Consider the following 20,812-nt stretch of genomic DNA (forward strand, 5'->3'; position numbering starts at 1 on the left):
TCACTGAGCATCACGGAATCTGGAAGTCACTGATCATCACGGATGCTGAAATTCACTGATCATCATGGATGCAGGAAGTCACTGATCATCGTGGATGCTGGAAGTCACTGATCATTCTGGATGCTGGAAGTCACTGATCATCTTGGATGCTGGAAGTCACTGATCATAAAGGATGCTGGAATTCACTGATTACGGATGCTGGAAGTCACTGATCACGGATGATGGAAGTCACTGATCATCACGGATGCTGGAAGTCAATGATCGTCACAGATGCTGGAAGTCACTGATCATCATGGATGCTCGAATTCACTGATCACGGATGCTGGAAGTCACTAATCAGCATGAATGATGGAAGTCACTGATCATCACGGATACTGGAAGTCACTCATCACGGATGCTGGAAGTCACTGATCATGGATGCTGGAAGTCACTGATCATGGACGCTGGAAGTCACTGATCATTACCGACGCTGGAAGTCACTGATCATCACGGATACTGGAAGTAACTGATCATCATGGATGCTGGAAGTCACTGATCATCGTGGATGCTGGAAGTCACTGATCATCGTGGATGCTGGAAGTCACTGATCATTCTGGATGCTGGAAGTCACTGATCATCATGGATGCTGGAAGTCACTGATCATTCTGGATGCTGGAAGTCACTGATCATCACGGATGCCGGAAGTCACTGATCATCATGGATGCTGGAAGACACTGATCAGCATGAATGCTGGAAGTCACTGATCATCACGGATGCTGGAAGTCACTGATCATCACAGATACTGGAAGTCACTCATCACGGATGCTGGAAGTCACTGATCACGGATGCTGGAAGTCACTGATCATTACCGACGCTGGAAGTCACTGATCATCACGGATGCTGGAAGTAACTGATCATCATGGATGCTGTAAGTCACTGATCATCGTGGTTGCTGGAAGTCACTGATCATCGTGGATGCTGGAAGTCACTGATCATTCTGGATGCTGGAAGTCACTGATCATCATGGATGCTGGAAGTCACTGATCATTCTGTATGCTGGAAGTCACTGATCATCACGGATGCTGGAAGTCACTGATCATCATGGATGCTGGAAGTCACTGATCATCGTGGATGCTGGAAGTCACTGATCATCGTGGATGCTGGAAGTCACTGATCATTCTGGATGCTGGAAGTCACTGATCATCATGGATGCTGGAAGTCACTGATCATTCTGGATGCTGGAAGTCACTGATCATCACGGATGCTGGAAGTCACTTATCATCATGGATGCTGGAAGTCACTGATCATTCTGGATGCTGGAGTCACAGATCACGGATGCTGGAAGTCACTAATCATCACGGATGCTGGAGGTCACTGATCACGCATGCTGCAAGTCACTGATCATCGTGGATGCTGGAAGTCACTGATCATCACGGATGCTGGAATTCACTGATCATCATGGATGCTGGAAGTCACTGATCATCACGGATGCTGGCAGTCACTGATCATCATGGATGCTGGAAGTCACTGATCATCATGGATGCTGGAAGTCACTGATCATCATGGATGCTGGAAGTCACTGATCACTGATGATGGAAGTCACTGATCATCGTGGATGCTGGAAGTCACTGATCATCACGGATGCTGGAAGTCACTGATAATCACAGATGCTGGATGTCACTGATCATCGTGGATGCTGGAAGTCACTGATCATCATGGATGCTGGAAGTCACTGATCACGGATGTTGGAAGTCACTGATCATCATGAATGCTGGAAGTCACTGATCACTGATGTTGGAATTCACTGATCATCACGGATGTTGGAAGACACTGATCATCGTGGATGCTGGAAGTCACTGATCATCACGGATGCTGGAAGTCACTGATCACGGATGCTGGAAGTCACTGATCATCATGGATGCTGGACGTCACTGATCATCATAGATCCTGGAAGTCACTGATCATCGTGGATGCTGGAATTCACTGATCATCATGGATACTGGAAGTCACTGATCATCACGGATGCTGGAAGTCACTTAACATCGTAGATGCTGGAAGTCACTGATCATCACGGATGCTAGAAGTCACTGATCATTCAGGATGCTGGAAGTCACTGATCATCATGGATGCTGGAAGTCACTGATCATCATGGATGCTGGAAGTCACTGATCATTCTGGATGCTGGAAGTCACTGATCATGGATGCTGGACGTCACTGATCATCACGGATGCTGGAATTCATGATCACGGATGCTGGAAGTCACTGATCATCGTGGATGCTGGAAGTCACTGATCATCATGAATGCTGGAAGTCACTGATCATCACGGATGTTGGAAGTCACTGATCACGGATGCTGGAAGTCACTGATCATCACAAATGCTGGAAGGCACGGATCACGGATGCTGGAAGTCACGGATCACGGATGCTGGAAGTCACTGATCATCACAGATGCTGGAAGACTCTGGTCACGGATGCTGGAAGTCACTGATCATCACGGATACTGGAAGTCACTGATCATCACGGACGCTGGAAGTAACTGATCATCACGGACGCTGGAGGTCACTGATCATCGTGGATGCTGGAAGTCACTGATCATCATGGATGCTGGAAGTCACTGATCGTCGTGAATGCTGGAAGTCACTTATCATCATGGATGCTGGATGTCACTGATCACAGATGCTGCAATTCACTGATCATCACGGATGCTGGAATTCACTGATCATCACGGATGCTGGAATTCACTGATCTTGGATGCTGGAAGTCATAGATCATTACGGATGCTGGAATTCACTGATTACGGATGCTGGAAGTCACTGATCACGGATGATGGAAGTTACTGATCATCACGGATGCAGGAAGTCAATGATCGTCACAGATGCTGGAAGTCACTGATCATCATGGATGCTCGAATTCACTGATCACGGATGCTGGAAGTCACTGATCAGCATGAATGCTGAAAGTCACTGATCATCACGGATGATGGAAGTCACTGATCATCATGGATGCTGGACGTCACTGATCATCATAGATCCTGGAAGTCACTGATCATCGTGGATGCTGGAATTCACTGATCATCATGGATACTGGAAGTCACTGATCATCACGGATGCTGGAAGTCACTTAACATCGTGGATGCTGGAAGTCACTGATCATCACGGATGCTAGAAGTCACTGATCATTCAGGATGCTGGAAGTCACTGATCATCATGGATGCTGGAAGTCACTGATCATCATGGATGCTGGAAGTCACTGATCATTCTGGATGCTGGAAGTCACTGATCATGGATGCTGGACGTCACTGATCATCACGGATGCTGGAATTCATGACCACGGATGCTGGAAGTCACGGATCATCGTGGATGCTGGAAGTCACTGATCATCATGAATGCTGGAAGTCACTGATCATCACGGATGTTGGAAGTCACTGATCACGGATGCTGGAAGTCACTGATCATCACAAATGCTGGAAGGCACGGATCACGGATGCTGGAAGTCACGGATCACGGATGCTGGAAGTCACTGATCATCACAGATGCTGGAAGACTCTGGTCACGGATGCTGGAAGTCACTGATCATCGTGGATGCTGGAAGTCATGATCATTCTGGATGCTGGAAGTCACTGATCATCATGGATGCTGGAAGTCACTGATCATTCTGGATGCTGGAAGTCACTGATCATCACGGATGCTGGAAGTCACTTATCATCATGGATGCTGGAAGTCACTGATCATTCTGGATGCTGGAGTCACAGATCACGGATGCTGGAAGTCACTGATCATCACGGATGCTGGAGGTCACTGATCACGCATGCTGCAAGTCACTGATCATTCTGGATGCTGGAAGTCACTGATCATCATGGATGCTGGAAGTCACTGCTCATTCTGGATGCTGGAAGTCACTGATCACGGATGCTGGAAGTCACTGATCGTCACGGATGCTGGAGGTCACTGATCACGCATGCTGGAAGTCACTGATCATTGTGGATGCTGGAAGTCACTGATCATCACGGATGCTGGAAGTCACTGAGCATCACGGAATCTGGAAGTCACTGATCATCACGGATGCTGAAATTCACTGATCATCATGGATGCAGGAAGTCACTGATCATCGTGGATGCTGGAAGTCACTGATCATTCTGGATGCTGGAAGTCACTGATCATCTTGGATGCTGGAAGTCACTGATCATAAAGGATGCTGGAATTCACTGATTACGGATGCTGGAAGTCACTGATCACGGATGATGGAAGTCACTGATCATCACGGATGCTGGAAGTCAATGATCGTCACAGATGCTGGAAGTCACTGATCATCATGGATGCTCGAATTCACTGATCACGGATGCTGGAAGTAACTAATCAGCATGAATGATGGAAGTCACTGATCATCACGGATGCTGGAAGTCACTGATCATCACGGATACTGGAAGTCACTCATCACGGATGCTGGAAGTCACTGATCATGGATGCTGGAAGTCACTGATCATGGACGCTGGAAGTCACTGATCATTACCGACGCTGGAAGTCACTGATCATCACGGATACTGGAAGTAACTGATCATCATGGATGCTGGAAGTCACTGATCATCGTGGATGCTGGAAGTCACTGATCATCGTGGATGCTGGAAGTCACTGATCATTCTGGATGCTGGAAGTCACTGATCATCATGGATGCTGGAAGTCACTGATCATTCTGGATGCTGGAAGTCACTGATCATCACGGATGCCGGAAGTCACTGATCATCATGGATGCTGGAAGACACTGATCAGCATGAATGCTGGAAGTCACTGATCATCACGGATGCTGGAAGTCACTGATCATCACAGATACTGGAAGTCACTCATCACGGATGCTGGAAGTCACTGATCACGGATGCTGGAAGTCACTGATCATTACCGACGCTGGAAGTCACTGATCATCACGGATGCTGGAAGTAACTGATCATCATGGATGCTGTAAGTCACTGATCATCGTGGTTGCTGGAAGTCACTGATCATCGTGGATGCTGGAAGTCACTGATCATTCTGGATGCTGGAAGTCACTGATCATCATGGATGCTGGAAGTCACTGATCATTCTGTATGCTGGAAGTCACTGATCATCACGGATGCTGGAAGTCACTGATCATCATGGATGCTGGAAGTCACTGATCATCGTGGATGCTGGAAGTCACTGATCATCGTGGATGCTGGAAGTCACTGATCATTCTGGATGCTGGAAGTCACTGATCATCATGGATACTGGAAGTCACTGATCATTCTGGATGCTGGAAGTCACTGATCATCACGGATGCTGGAAGTCACTTATCATCATGGATGCTGGAAGTCACTGATCATTCTGGATGCTGGAGTCACAGATCACGGATGCTGGAAGTCACTAATCATCACGGATGCTGGAGGTCACTGATCACGCATGCTGCAAGTCACTGATCATCGTGGATGCTGGAAGTCACTGATCATCACGGATGCTGGAATTCACTGATCATCATGGATGCTGGAAGTCACTGATCATCACGGATGCTGGCAGTCACTGATCATCATGGATGCTGGAAGTCACTGATCATCATGGATGCTGGAAGTCACTGATCATCATGGATGCTGGAAGTCACTGATCACTGATGATGGAAGTCACTGATCATCGTGGATGCTGGAAGTCACTGATCATCACGGATGCTGGAAGTCACTGATAATCACAGATGCTGGATGTCACTGATCATCGTGGATGCTGGAAGTCACTGATCATCATGGATGCTGGAAGTCACTGATCACGGATGTTGGAAGTCACTGATCATCATGAATGCTGGAAGTCACTGATCACTGATGTTGGAATTCACTGATCATCACGGATGTTGGAAGACACTGATCATCGTGGATGCTGGAAGTCACTGATCATCACGGATGCTGGAAGTCACTGATCACGGATGCTGGAAGTCACTGATCATCATGGATGCTGGACGTCACTGATCATCATAGATCCTGGAAGTCACTGATCATCGTGGATGCTGGAATTCACTGATCATCATGGATACTGGAAGTCACTGATCATCACGGATGCTGGAAGTCACTTAACATCGTAGATGCTGGAAGTCACTGATCATCACGGATGCTAGAAGTCACTGATCATTCAGGATGCTGGAAGTCACTGATCATCATGGATGCTGGAAGTCACTGATCATCATGGATGCTGGAAGTCACTGATCATTCTGGATGCTGGAAGTCACTGATCATGGATGCTGGACGTCACTGATCATCACGGATGCTGGAATTCATGATCACGGATGCTGGAAGTCACTGATCATCGTGGATGCTGGAAGTCACTGATCATCATGAATGCTGGAAGTCACTGATCATCACGGATGTTGGAAGTCACTGATCACGGATGCTGGAAGTCACTGATCATCACAAATGCTGGAAGGCACGGATCACGGATGCTGGAAGTCACGGATCACGGATGCTGGAAGTCACTGATCATCACAGATGCTGGAAGACTCTGGTCACGGATGCTGGAAGTCACTGATCATCACGGATACTGGAAGTCACTGATCATCACGGACGCTGGAAGTAACTGATCATCACGGACGCTGGAGGTCACTGATCATCGTGGATGCTGGAAGTCACTGATCATCATGGATGCTGGAAGTCACTGATCGTCGTGGATGCTGGAAGTCACTTATCATCATGGATGCTGGATGTCACTGATCACAGATGCTGCAATTCACTGATCATCACGGATGCTGGAATTCACTGATCATCACGGATGCTGGAATTCACTGATCTTGGATGCTGGAAGTCATAGATCATTACGGATGCTGGAATTCACTGATTACGGATGCTGGAAGTCACTGATCACGGATGATGGAAGTTACTGATCATCACGGATGCAGGAAGTCAATGATCGTCACAGATGCTGGAAGTCACTGATCATCATGGATGCTCGAATTCACTGATCACGGATGCTGGAAGTCACTGATCAGCATGAATGCTGAAAGTCACTGATCATCACGGATGATGGAAGTCACTGATCATCACAAATGCTGGAAGGCACGGATCACGGATGCTGGAAGTCACGGATCACGGATGCTGGAAGTCACTGATCATCACAGATGCTGGAAGACTCTGGTCACGGATGCTGGAAGTCACTGATCATCACGGATACTGGAAGTCACTGATCATCACGGACGCTGGAAGTCACTGATCATCACGGACGCTGGAGGTCACTGATCATCGTGGATGCTGGAAGTCACTGATCATCACGGATGCTGGAAGTCACTGATCATCATGGATGCTGGAAGTCATAGATCATCACGGATGCTGGAATTCACTGATTACGGATGCTGGAAGTCACTGATCACGGATGATGGAAGTTACTGATCATCACGGATGCTGGAAGTCAATGATCGTCACAGATGCTGGAAGTCACTGATCATCATGGATGCTCGAATTCACTGATCACGGATGCTGGAAGTCACTGATCAGCATGAATGCTGAAAGTCACTGATCATCACGGATGCTGGAAGTCACTGATCATCACGGATACTGGAAGTCACTGATCACGGATGATGAAAGTCACTGATCATCACGGATGCTCAAAGTCAATGATCGTCACAGATGCTGGAAGTCACTGATCATCATGGATGCTGGAATTCACTGATCACGGATGCTGGAAGTCACTGATCAGCATGAATGCTGGAAGTCACTGATCATTCTGGATGCTGGAAGTCACTGATCATGGATGCTGGACGTCACTGATCATCACGGATGCTGGAAGTCACTGATCATCGTGGATGCTGGAGGTCACTGATCATCATGAATGCTGGAAGTCACTGATCATCACGGATGTTGGAAGTCACTGATCACGGATGCTGGAAGTCACTGATCATCACAAATGCTGGAAGGCACGGATCACGGATGCTGGAAGTCACGGATCACGGATGCTGGAAGTCACTGATCATCACAGATGCTGGAAGACTCTGGTCACGGATGCTGGAAGTCACTGATCATCACGGATACTGGAAGTCACTGATCATCACGGACGCTGGAAGTCACTGATCATCACGGACGCTGGAGGTCACTGATCATCGTGGATGCTGGAAGTCACTGATCATCACGGATGCTGGAAGTCACTGATCATCATGGATGCTGGAAGTCACTGATCATCGTGGATGCTGGAGGTCACTGATCATCATGAATGCTGGAAGTCACTGATCATCACGGATGTTGGAAGTCACTGATCACGGATGCTGGAAGTCACTGATCATCACAAATGCTGGAAGGCACGGATCACGGATGCTGGAAGTCACGGATCACGGATGCTGGAAGTCACTGATCATCACAGATGCTGGAAGACTCTGGTCACGGATGCTGGAAGTCACTGATCATCACGGATACTGGAAGTCACTGATCATCACGGACGCTGGAAGTCACTGATCATCACGGACGCTGGAGGTCACTGATCATCGTGGATGCTGGAAGTCACTTATCATCATGGATGCTGGATGTCACTGATCACAGATGCTGCAATTCACTGATCATCACGGATGCTGGAATTCACTGATCATCACGGATGCTGGAATTCACTGATCTTGGATGCTGGAAGTCATAGATCATTACGGATGCTGGAATTCACTGATTACGGATGCTGGAAGTCACTGATCACGGATGATGGAAGTTACTGATCATCACGGATGCAGGAAGTCAATGATCGTCACAGATGCTGGAAGTCACTGATCATCATGGATGCTCGAATTCACTGATCACGGATGCTGGAAGTCACTGATCAGCATGAATGCTGAAAGTCACTGATCATCACGGATGATGGAAGTCACTGATCATCACAAATGCTGGAAGGCACGGATCACGGATGCTGGAAGTCACGGATCACGGATGCTGGAAGTCACTGATCATCACAGATGCTGGAAGACTCTGGTCACGGATGCTGGAAGTCACTGATCATCACGGATACTGGAAGTCACTGATCATCACGGACGCTGGAAGTCACTGATCATCATGGACGCTGGAGGTCACTGATCATCGTGTATGCTGGAAGTCACTGATCATCACGGATGCTGGAAGTCACTGATCATCATGGATGCTGGAAGTCATAGATCATCACGGATGCTGGAATTCACTGATTACGGATGCTGGAAGTCACTGATCACGGATGATGGAAGTTACTGATCATCACGGATGCTGGAAGTCACTGATCATCATGGATGCTGGAAGACACTGATCAGCATGAATGCTGGAAGTCACTGATCATCACGGATGCTGGAAGTCACTGATCATCACAGATACTGGAAGTCACTCATCACGGATGCTGGAAGTCACTGATCACGGATGCTGGAAGTCACTGATCATTACCGACGCTGGAAGTCACTGATCATCACGGATGCTGGAAGTAACTGATCATCATGGATGCTGTAAGTCACTGATCATCGTGGTTGCTGGAAGTCACTGATCATCGTGGATGCTGGAAGTCACTGATCATTCTGGATGCTGGAAGTCACTGATCATCATGGATGCTGGAAGTCACTGATCATTCTGTATGCTGGAAGTCACTGATCATCACGGATGCTGGAAGTCACTGATCATCATGGATGCTGGAAGTCACTGATCATCGTGGATGCTGGAAGTCACTGATCATCGTGGATGCTGGAAGTCACTGATCATTCTGGATGCTGGAAGTCACTGATCATCATGGATACTGGAAGTCACTGATCATTCTGGATGCTGGAAGTCACTGATCATCACGGATGCTGGAAGTCACTTATCATCATGGATGCTGGAAGTCACTGATCATTCTGGATGCTGGAGTCACAGATCACGGATGCTGGAAGTCACTAATCATCACGGATGCTGGAGGTCACTGATCACGCATGCTGCAAGTCACTGATCATCGTGGATGCTGGAAGTCACTGATCATCACGGATGCTGGAATTCACTGATCATCATGGATGCTGGAAGTCACTGATCATCACGGATGCTGGCAGTCACTGATCATCATGGATGCTGGAAGTCACTGATCATCATGGATGCTGGAAGTCACTGATCATCATGGATGCTGGAAGTCACTGATCACTGATGATGGAAGTCACTGATCATCGTGGATGCTGGAAGTCACTGATCATCACGGATGCTGGAAGTCACTGATAATCACAGATGCTGGATGTCACTGATCATCGTGGATGCTGGAAGTCACTGATCATCATGGATGCTGGAAGTCACTGATCACGGATGTTGGAAGTCACTGATCATCATGAATGCTGGAAGTCACTGATCACTGATGTTGGAATTCACTGATCATCACGGATGTTGGAAGACACTGATCATCGTGGATGCTGGAAGTCACTGATCATCACGGATGCTGGAAGTCACTGATCACGGATGCTGGAAGTCACTGATCATCATGGATGCTGGACGTCACTGATCATCATAGATCCTGGAAGTCACTGATCATCGTGGATGCTGGAATTCACTGATCATCATGGATACTGGAAGTCACTGATCATCACGGATGCTGGAAGTCACTTAACATCGTAGATGCTGGAAGTCACTGATCATCACGGATGCTAGAAGTCACTGATCATTCAGGATGCTGGAAGTCACTGATCATCATGGATGCTGGAAGTCACTGATCATCATGGATGCTGGAAGTCACTGATCATTCTGGATGCTGGAAGTCACTGATCATGGATGCTGGACGTCACTGATCATCACGGATGCTGGAATTCATGATCACGGATGCTGGAAGTCACTGATCATCGTGGATGCTGGAAGTCACTGATCATCATGAATGCTGGAAGTCACTGATCATCACGGATGTTGGAAGTCACTGATCACGGATGCTGGAAGTCACTGATCATCACAAATGCTGGAAGGCACGGATCACGGATGCTGGAAGTCACGGATCACGGATGCTGGAAGTCACTGATCATCACAGATGCTGGAAGACTCTGGTCACGGATGCTGGAAGTCACTGATCATCACGGATACTGGAAGTCACTGATCATCACGGACGCTGGAAGTAACTGATCATCACGGACGCTGGAGGTCACTGATCATCGTGGATGCTGGAAGTCACTGATCATCATGGATGCTGGAAGTCACTGATCGTCGTGGATGCTGGAAGTCACTTATCATCATGGATGCTGGATGTCACTGATCACAGATGCTGCAATTCACTGATCATCACGGATGCTGGAATTCACTGATCATCACGGATGCTGGAATTCACTGATCTTGGATGCTGGAAGTCATAGATCATTACGGATGCTGGAATTCACTGATTACGGATGCTGGAAGTCACTGATCACGGATGATGGAAGTTACTGATCATCACGGATGCAGGAAGTCAATGATCGTCACAGATGCTGGAAGTCACTGATCATCATGGATGCTCGAATTCACTGATCACGGATGCTGGAAGTCACTGATCAGCATGAATGCTGAAAGTCACTGATCATCACGGATGATGGAAGTCACTGATCATCACAAATGCTGGAAGGCACGGATCACGGATGCTGGAAGTCACGGATCACGGATGCTGGAAGTCACTGATCATCACAGATGCTGGAAGACTCTGGTCACGGATGCTGGAAGTCACTGATCATCACGGATACTGGAAGTCACTGATCATCACGGACGCTGGAAGTCACTGATCATCACGGACGCTGGAGGTCACTGATCATCGTGGATGCTGGAAGTCACTGATCATCACGGATGCTGGAAGTCACTGATCATCATGGATGCTGGAAGTCATAGATCATCACGGATGCTGGAATTCACTGATTACGGATGCTGGAAGTCACCGATCACGGATGATGGAAGTTACTGATCATCACGGATGCTGGAAGTCAATGATCGTCACAGATGCTGGAAGTCACTGATCATCATGGATGCTCGAATTCACTGATCACGGATGCTGGAAGTCACTGATCAGCATGAATGCTGAAAGTCACTGATCATCACGGATGCTGGAAGTCACTGATCATCACGGATACTGGAAGTCACTGATCACGGATGATGAAAGTCACTGATCATCACGGATGCTCAAAGTCAATGATCGTCACAGATGCTGGAAGTCACTGATCATCATGGATGCTGGAATTCACTGATCACGGATGCTGGAAGTCACTGATCAGCATGAATGCTGGAAGTCACTGATCATTCTGGATGCTGGAAGTCACTGATCATGGATGCTGGACGTCACTGATCATCACGGATGCTGGAAGTCACTGATCATCGTGGATGCTGGAGGTCACTGATCATCATGAATGCTGGAAGTCACTGATCATCACGGATGTTGGAAGTCACTGATCACGGATGCTGGAAGTCACTGATCATCACAAATGCTGGAAGGCACGGATCACGGATGCTGGAAGTCACGGATCACGGATGCTGGAAGTCACTGATCATCACAGATGCTGGAAGACTCTGGTCACGGATGCTGGAAGTCACTGATCATCACGGATACTGGAAGTCACTGATCATCACGGACGCTGGAAGTCACTGATCATCACGGACGCTGGAGGTCACTGATCATCGTGGATGCTGGAAGTCACTGATCATCACGGATGCTGGAAGTCACTGATCATCATGGATGCTGGAAGTCACTGATCATCGTGGATGCTGGAGGTCACTGATCATCATGAATGCTGGAAGTCACTGATCATCACGGATGTTGGAAGTCACTGATCACGGATGCTGGAAGTCACTGATCATCACAAATGCTGGAAGGCACGGATCACGGATGCTGGAAGTCACTGATCATCACAGATGCTGGAAGACTCTGGTCACGGATGCTGGAAGTCACTGATCATCACGGATACTGGAAGTCACTGATCATCACGGACGCTGGAAGTCACTGATCATCACGGACGCTGGAGGTCACTGATCATCGTGGATGCTGGAAGTCACTTATCATCATGGATGCTGGATGTCACTGATCACAGATGCTGCAATTCACTGATCATCACGGATGCTGGAATTCACTGATCATCACGGATGCTGGAATTCACTGATCTTGGATGCTGGAAGTCATAGATCATTACGGATGCTGGAATTCACTGATTACGGATGCTGGAAGTCACTGATCACGGATGATGGAAGTTACTGATCATCACGGATGCAGGAAGTCAATGATCGTCACAGATGCTGGAAGTCACTGATCATCATGGATGCTCGAATTCACTGATCACGGATGCTGGAAGTCACTGATCAGCATGAATGCTGAAAGTCACTGATCATCACGGATGATGGAAGTCACTGATCATCACAAATGCTGGAAGGCACGGATCACGGATGCTGGAAGTCACGGATCACGGATGCTGGAAGTCACTGATCATCACAGATGCTGGAAGACTCTGGTCACGGATGCTGGAAGTCACTGATCATCACGGATACTGGAAGTCACTGATCATCACGGACGCTGGAAGTCACTGATCATCATGGACGCTGGAGGTCACTGATCATCGTGTATGCTGGAAGTCACTGATCATCACGGATGCTGGAAGTCACTGATCATCATGGATGCTGGAAGTCATAGATCATCACGGATGCTGGAATTCACTGATTACGGATGCTGGAAGTCACTGATCACGGATGATGGAAGTTACTGATCATCACGGATGCTGGAAGTCAATGATCGTCACAGATGCTGGAAGTCACTGATCATCATGGATGCTCGAATTCACTGATCACGGATGCTGGAAGTCACTGATCAGCATGAATGCTGAAAGTCACTGATCATCACGGATGCTGGAAGTCACTGATCATCACGGATACTGGAAGTCACTGATCACGGATGATGAAAGTCACTGATCATCACGGATGCTCAAAGTCAATGATCGTCACAGATGCTGGAAGTCACTGATCATCATGGATGCTGGAATTCACTGATCACGGATGCTGGAAGTCACTGATCAGCATGAATGCTGGAAGTCACTGATCATTCTGGATGCTGGAAGTCACTGATCATGGATGCTGGACGTCACTGATCATCACGGATGCTGGAAGTCACTGATCATCGTGGATGCTGGAGGTCACTGATCATCATGAATGCTGGAAGTCACTGATCATCACGGATGTTGGAAGTCACTGATCACGGATGCTGGAAGTCACTGATCATCACAAATGCTGGAAGGCACGGATCACGGATGCTGGAAGTCACGGATCACGGATGCTGGAAGTCACTGATCATCACAGATGCTGGAAGACTCTGGTCACGGATGCTGGAAGTCACTGATCATCACGGATACTGGAAGTCACTGATCATCACGGACGCTGGAAGTCACTGATCATCACGGACGCTGGAGGTCACTGATCATCGTGGATGCTGGAAGTCACTGATCATCACGGATGCTGGAAGTCACTGATCATCATGGATGCTGGAAGTCACTGATCATCGTGGATGCTGGAGGTCACTGATCATCATGAATGCTGGAAGTCACTGATCATCACGGATGTTGGAAGTCACTGATCACGGATGCTGGAAGTCACTGATCATCACAAATGCTGGAAGGCACGGATCACGGATGCTGGAAGTCACGGATCACGGATGCTGGAAGTCACTGATCATCACAGATGCTGGAAGACTCTGGTCACGGATGCTGGAAGTCACTGATCATCACGGATACTGGAAGTCACTGATCATCACGGACGCTGGAAGTCACTGATCATCACGGACGCTGGAGGTCACTGATCATCGTGGATGCTGGAAGTCACTGATCATCACGGATGCTGGAAGTCACTGATCATCATGGATGCTGGAAGTCACTGATCGTCGTGGATGCTGGAAGTCACTGATCATCATGGATGCTGGATGTCACTGATCACAGATGCTGCAATTCACTGATCATCACGGATGCTGGAATTCACTGATCATCACGGATGCTGGAATTCACTGATCTTGGATGCTGGAAGTCATAGATCATCACGGATGCTGGAATTCACTGATTACGGATGCTGGAAGTCACTGATCACGGATGATGGAAGTTACTGATCATCACGGATGCTGGAAGTCAATGATCGTCACAGATGCTGGAAGTCACTGATCATCATGGATGCTCGAATTCACTGATCACGGATGCTGGAAGTCACTGATCATCATGGATGCTCGAATTCACTGATCAGCATGAATGCTGAAAGTCACTGATCATCACGGATGCTGGAAGTCACTGATCATCACAAATGCTGGAAGGCACGGATCACGGATGCTGGAAGTCACGGATCACGGATGCTGGAAGTCACTGATCATCACAGATGCTGGAAGACTCTGGTCACGGATGCTGGAAGTCACTGATCATCGTGGTTGCTGAAAGTCACTGATCATCGTAGATGCTGGAAGTCACTGATCATTCTGGATGCTGGAAGTCACTGATCATCATGGATGCTGGAAGTCACTGATCATTCTGTATGCTGGAAGTCACTGATCATCACGGATGCTGGAAGTCACTGATCATCATGGATGCTGGAAGTCACTGATCATAGTGGATGCTGGAAGTCACTGATCATTCTGGATGCTGGAAGTCACTGATCATCATGGATGCTGGAAGTCACTGATCATTCTGGATGCTGGAAGTCACTGATCATCACGGATGCTGGAAGTCACTTATCATCATGGATGCTGGAAGTCACTGATCATTCTGGATGCTGGAGTCACTGATCACGGATGCTGGAAGTCACTGATCATCACGGATGCTGGAGGTCACTGATCACGCATGCTGCAAGTCACTGATCATCGTGGATGCTGGAAGTCCCTGATCATCACGGATGCTGGAATTCACTGATCATCATGGATGCTGGAAGTCACTGATCATCACGGATGCTGGCAGTCACTGATCATCATGGATGCTGGAAGTCACTGATCATCACGGATGCTGGAATTCACTGATCATCATGGATGCTGGAATTCACTGATCATCACGGATGCTGGAATTCACTGATCTTGGATGCTGGAAGTCATAGATCATCACGGATGCTGGAATTCACTGATTACGGATGCTGGAAGTCACTGATCACGGATGATGGAAGTCACTGATCATCACGGATGCTGGAAGTCAATGATCGTCACAGATGCTGGAAGTCACTGATCATCATGGATGCTCGAATTCACTGATCACGGATGCTGGAAGTCACTGATCAGCATGAATGCTGGAGGTCACTGATCATCACGGATGCTGGAAGGTAATGATCATCACGGATACTGGAAGTCACTGATCACGGGTGATGGAAGTCACTGATCATCACGGATGCTGGAAGTCAATGATCGTCACAGATGCTGGAAGTCACTGATCATCATGGATGCTGGAATTCACTGATCACGGATGCTGGAAGTCACTGATCAGCATGAATGCTGGACGTCACTGATCATCACGGATGCTGGAAGTCACTGATCACGGATGCTGGAAGTCACTGATCATCGTGGATGCTGGAAGTCACTGATCATCACGGATGCTGGAAGTCACTGATCATCGTGGTTGCTGGAATTCACTGATCATCGTGGATGCTGGAAGTCACTGATCATACTGGATGCTGGAAGTCACTGATCATCATGGATGCTGGAAGTCACTGATCATTCTGGATGCTGGAAGTCACTGATCATCACGGATGCTGGAAGTCACTGATCATCGTGGATGCTGGAAGTCACTGATCATCGTGGATGCTGGAAGTCACTGATCATTCTGGATGCTGGAAGTCACTGATAATCACAGATGCTGGATGTCACTGATCATCGTGGATGCTGGAAGTCACTGATCATCATGGATGCTGGAAGTCACTGATCACGGATGTTGGAAGTCACTGATCATCATGAATGCTGGAAGTCACTGATCACTGATGTTGGAATTCACTGATCATCACGGATGTTGGAAGACACTGATCATCGTGGATGCTGGAAGTCACTGATCATCACGGATGCTGGAAGTCACTGATCACGGATGCTGGAAGTCACTGATCATCATGGATGCTGGACGTCACTGATCATCATAGATCCTGGAAGTCACTGATCATCGTGGATGCTGGAATTCACTGATCATCATGGATACTGGAAGTCACTGATCATCACGGATGCTGGAAGTCACTTAACATCGTAGATGCTGGAAGTCACTGATCATCACGGATGCTAGAAGTCACTGATCATTCAGGATGCTGGAAGTCACTGATCATCATGGATGCTGGAAGTCACTGATCATCATGGATGCTGGAAGTCACTGATCATTCTGGATGCTGGAAGTCACTGATCATGGATGCTGGACGTCACTGATCATCACGGATGCTGGAATTCATGATCACGGATGCTGGAAGTCACTGATCATCGTGGATGCTGGAAGTCACTGATCATCATGAATGCTGGAAGTCACTGATCATCACGGATGATGGAAGTCACTGATCACGGATGCTGGAAGTCACTGATCATCACAAATGCTGGAAGGCACGGATCACGGATGCTGGAAGTCACGGATCACGGATGCTGGAAGTCACTGATCATCACAGATGCTGGAAGACTCTGGTCACGGATGCTGGAAGTCACTGATCATCACGGATACTGGAAGTCACTGATCATCACGGACGCTGGAAGTAACTGATCATCACGGACGCTGGAGGTCACTGATCATCGTGGATGCTGGAAGTCACTGATCATCATGGATGCTGGAAGTCACTGATCGTCGTGGATGCGGGAAGTCACTTATCATCATGGATGCTGGATGTCACTGATCACAGATGCTGCAATTCACTGATCATCACGGATGCTGGAATTCACTGATCATCACGGATGCTGGAATTCACTGATCTTGGATGCTGGAAGTCATAGATCATTACGGATGCTGGAATTCACTGATTACGGATGCTGGAAGTCACTGATCACGGATGATGGAAGTTACTGATCATCACGGATGCAGGAAGTCAATGATCGTCACAGATGCTGGAAGTCACTGATCATCATGGATGCTCGAATTCACTGATCACGGATGCTGGAAGTCACTGATCAGCATGAATGCTGAAAGTCACTGATCATCACGGATGATGGAAGTCACTGATCATCACAAATGCTGGAAGGCACGGATCACGGATGCTGGAAGTCACGGATCACGGATGCTGGAAGTCACTGATCATCACAGATGCTGGAAGACTCTGGTCACGGATGCTGGAAGTCACTGATCATCACGGATACTGGAAGTCACTGATCATCACGGACGCTGGAAGTCACTGATCATCACGGACGCTGGAGGTCACTGATCATCGTGGATGCTGGAAGTCACTGATCATCACGGATGCTGGAAGTCACTGATCATCATGGATGCTGGAAGTCATAGATCATCACGGATGCTGGAATTCACTGATTACGGATGCTGGAAGTCACTGATCACGGATGATGGAAGTTACTGATCATCACGGATGCTGGAAGTCAATGATCGTCACAGATGCTGGAAGTCACTGATCATCATGGATGCTCGAATTCACTGATCACGGATGCTGGAAGTCACTGATCAGCATGAATGCTGAAAGTCACTGATCATCACGGATGCTGGAAGTCACTGATCATCACGGATACTGGAAGTCACTGATCACGGATGATGAAAGTCACTGATCATCACGGATGCTCAAAGTCAATGATCGTCACAGATGCTGGAAGTCACTGATCATCATGGATGCTGGAATTCACTGATCACGGATGCTGGAAGTCACTGATCAGCATGAATGCTGGAAGTCACTGATCATTCTGGATGCTGGAAGTCACTGATCATGGATGCTGGACGTCACTGATCATCACGGATGCTGGAAGTCACTGATCATCGTGGATGCTGGAGGTCACTGATCATCATGAATGCTGGAAGTCACTGATCATCACGGATGTTGGAAGTCACTGATCACGGATGCTGGAAGTCACTGATCATCACAAATGCTGGAAGGCACGGATCACGGATGCTGGAAGTCACGGATCACGGATGCTGGAAGTCACTGATCATCACAGATGCTGGAAGACTCTGGTCACGGATGCTGGAAGTCACTGATCATCACGGATACTGGAAGTCACTGATCATCACGGACGCTGGAAGTCACTGATCATCACGGACGCTGGAGGTCACTGATCATCGTGGATGCTGGAAGTCACTGATCATCACGGATGCTGGAAGTCACTGATCATCATGGATGCTGGAAGTCACTGATCATCGTGGATGCTGGAGGTCACTGATCATCATGAATGCTGGAAGTCACTGATCATCACGGATGTTGGAAGTCACTGATCACGGATGCTGGAAGTCACTGATCATCACAAATGCTGGAAGGCACGGATCACGGATGCTGGAAGTCACGGATCACGGATGCTGGAAGTCACTGATCATCACAGATGCTGGAAGACTCTGGTCACGGATGCTGGAAGTCACTGATCATCACGGATACTGGAAGTCACTGATCATCACGGACGCTGGAAGTCACTGATCATCACGGACGCTGGAGGTCACTGATCATCGTGGATGCTGGAAGTCACTGATCATCACGGATGCTGGAAGTCACTGATCATCATGGATGCTGGAAGTCACTGATCGTCGTGGATGCTGGAAGTCACTGATCATCATGGATGCTGGATGTCACTGATCACAGATGCTGCAATTCACTGATCATCACGGATGCTGGAATTCACTGATCATCACGGATGCTGGAATTCACTGATCTTGGATGCTGGAAGTCATAGATCATCACGGATGCTGGAATTCACTGATTACGGATGCTGGAAGTCACTGATCACGGATGATGGAAGTTACTGATCATCACGGATGCTGGAAGTCAATGATCGTCACAGATGCTGGAAGTCACTGATCATCATGGATGCTCGAATTCACTGATCACGGATGCTGGAAGTCACTGATCAGCATGAATGCTGAAAGTCACTGATCATCACGGATGCTGGAAGTCACTGATCATCACAAATGCTGGAAGGCACGGATCACGGATGCTGGAAGTCACGGATCACGGATGCTGGAAGTCACTGATCATCACAGATGCTGGAAGACTCTGGTCACGGATGCTGGAAGTCACTGATCATCGTGGTTGCTGAAAGTCACTGATCATCGTAGATGCTGGAAGTCACTGATCATTCTGGATGCTGGAAGTCACTGATCATCATGGATGCTGGAAGTCACTGATCATTCTGTATGCTGGAAGTCACTGATCATCACGGATGCTGGAAGTCACTGATCATCATGGATGCTGGAAGTCACTGATCATAGTGGATGCTGGAAGTCACTGATCATTCTGGATGCTGGAAGTCACTGATCATCATGGATGCTGGAAGTCACTGATCATTCTGGATGCTGGAAGTCACTGATCATCACGGATGCTGGAAGTCACTTATCATCATGGATGCTGGAAGTCACTGATCATTCTGGATGCTGGAGTCACAGATCACGGATGCTGGAAGTCACTGATCATCACGGATGCTGGAGGTCACTGATCACGCATGCTGCAAGTCACTGATCATCGTGGATGCTGGAAGTCACTGATCATCACGGATGCTGGAATTCACTGATCATCATGGATGCTGGAAGTCACTGATCATCACGGATGCTGGCAGTCACTGATCATCATGGATGCTGGAAGTCACTGATCATCACGGATGCTGGAATTCACTGATCATCATGGATGCTGGAATTCACTGATCATCACGGATGCTGGAATTCACTGATCTTGGATGCTGGAAGTCATAGATCATCACGGATGCTGGAATTCACTGATTACGGATGCTGGAAGTCACTGATCACGGATGATGGAAGTCACTGATCATCACGGATGCTGGAAGTCAATGATCGTCACAGATGCTGGAAGTCACTGATCATCATG

The sequence above is a fragment of the Hemitrygon akajei genome, chromosome 14 (assembly GCF_048418815.1).
Source record: "Hemitrygon akajei chromosome 14, sHemAka1.3, whole genome shotgun sequence".
Classification (NCBI taxonomy): domain Eukaryota; kingdom Metazoa; phylum Chordata; class Chondrichthyes; order Myliobatiformes; family Dasyatidae; genus Hemitrygon; species Hemitrygon akajei.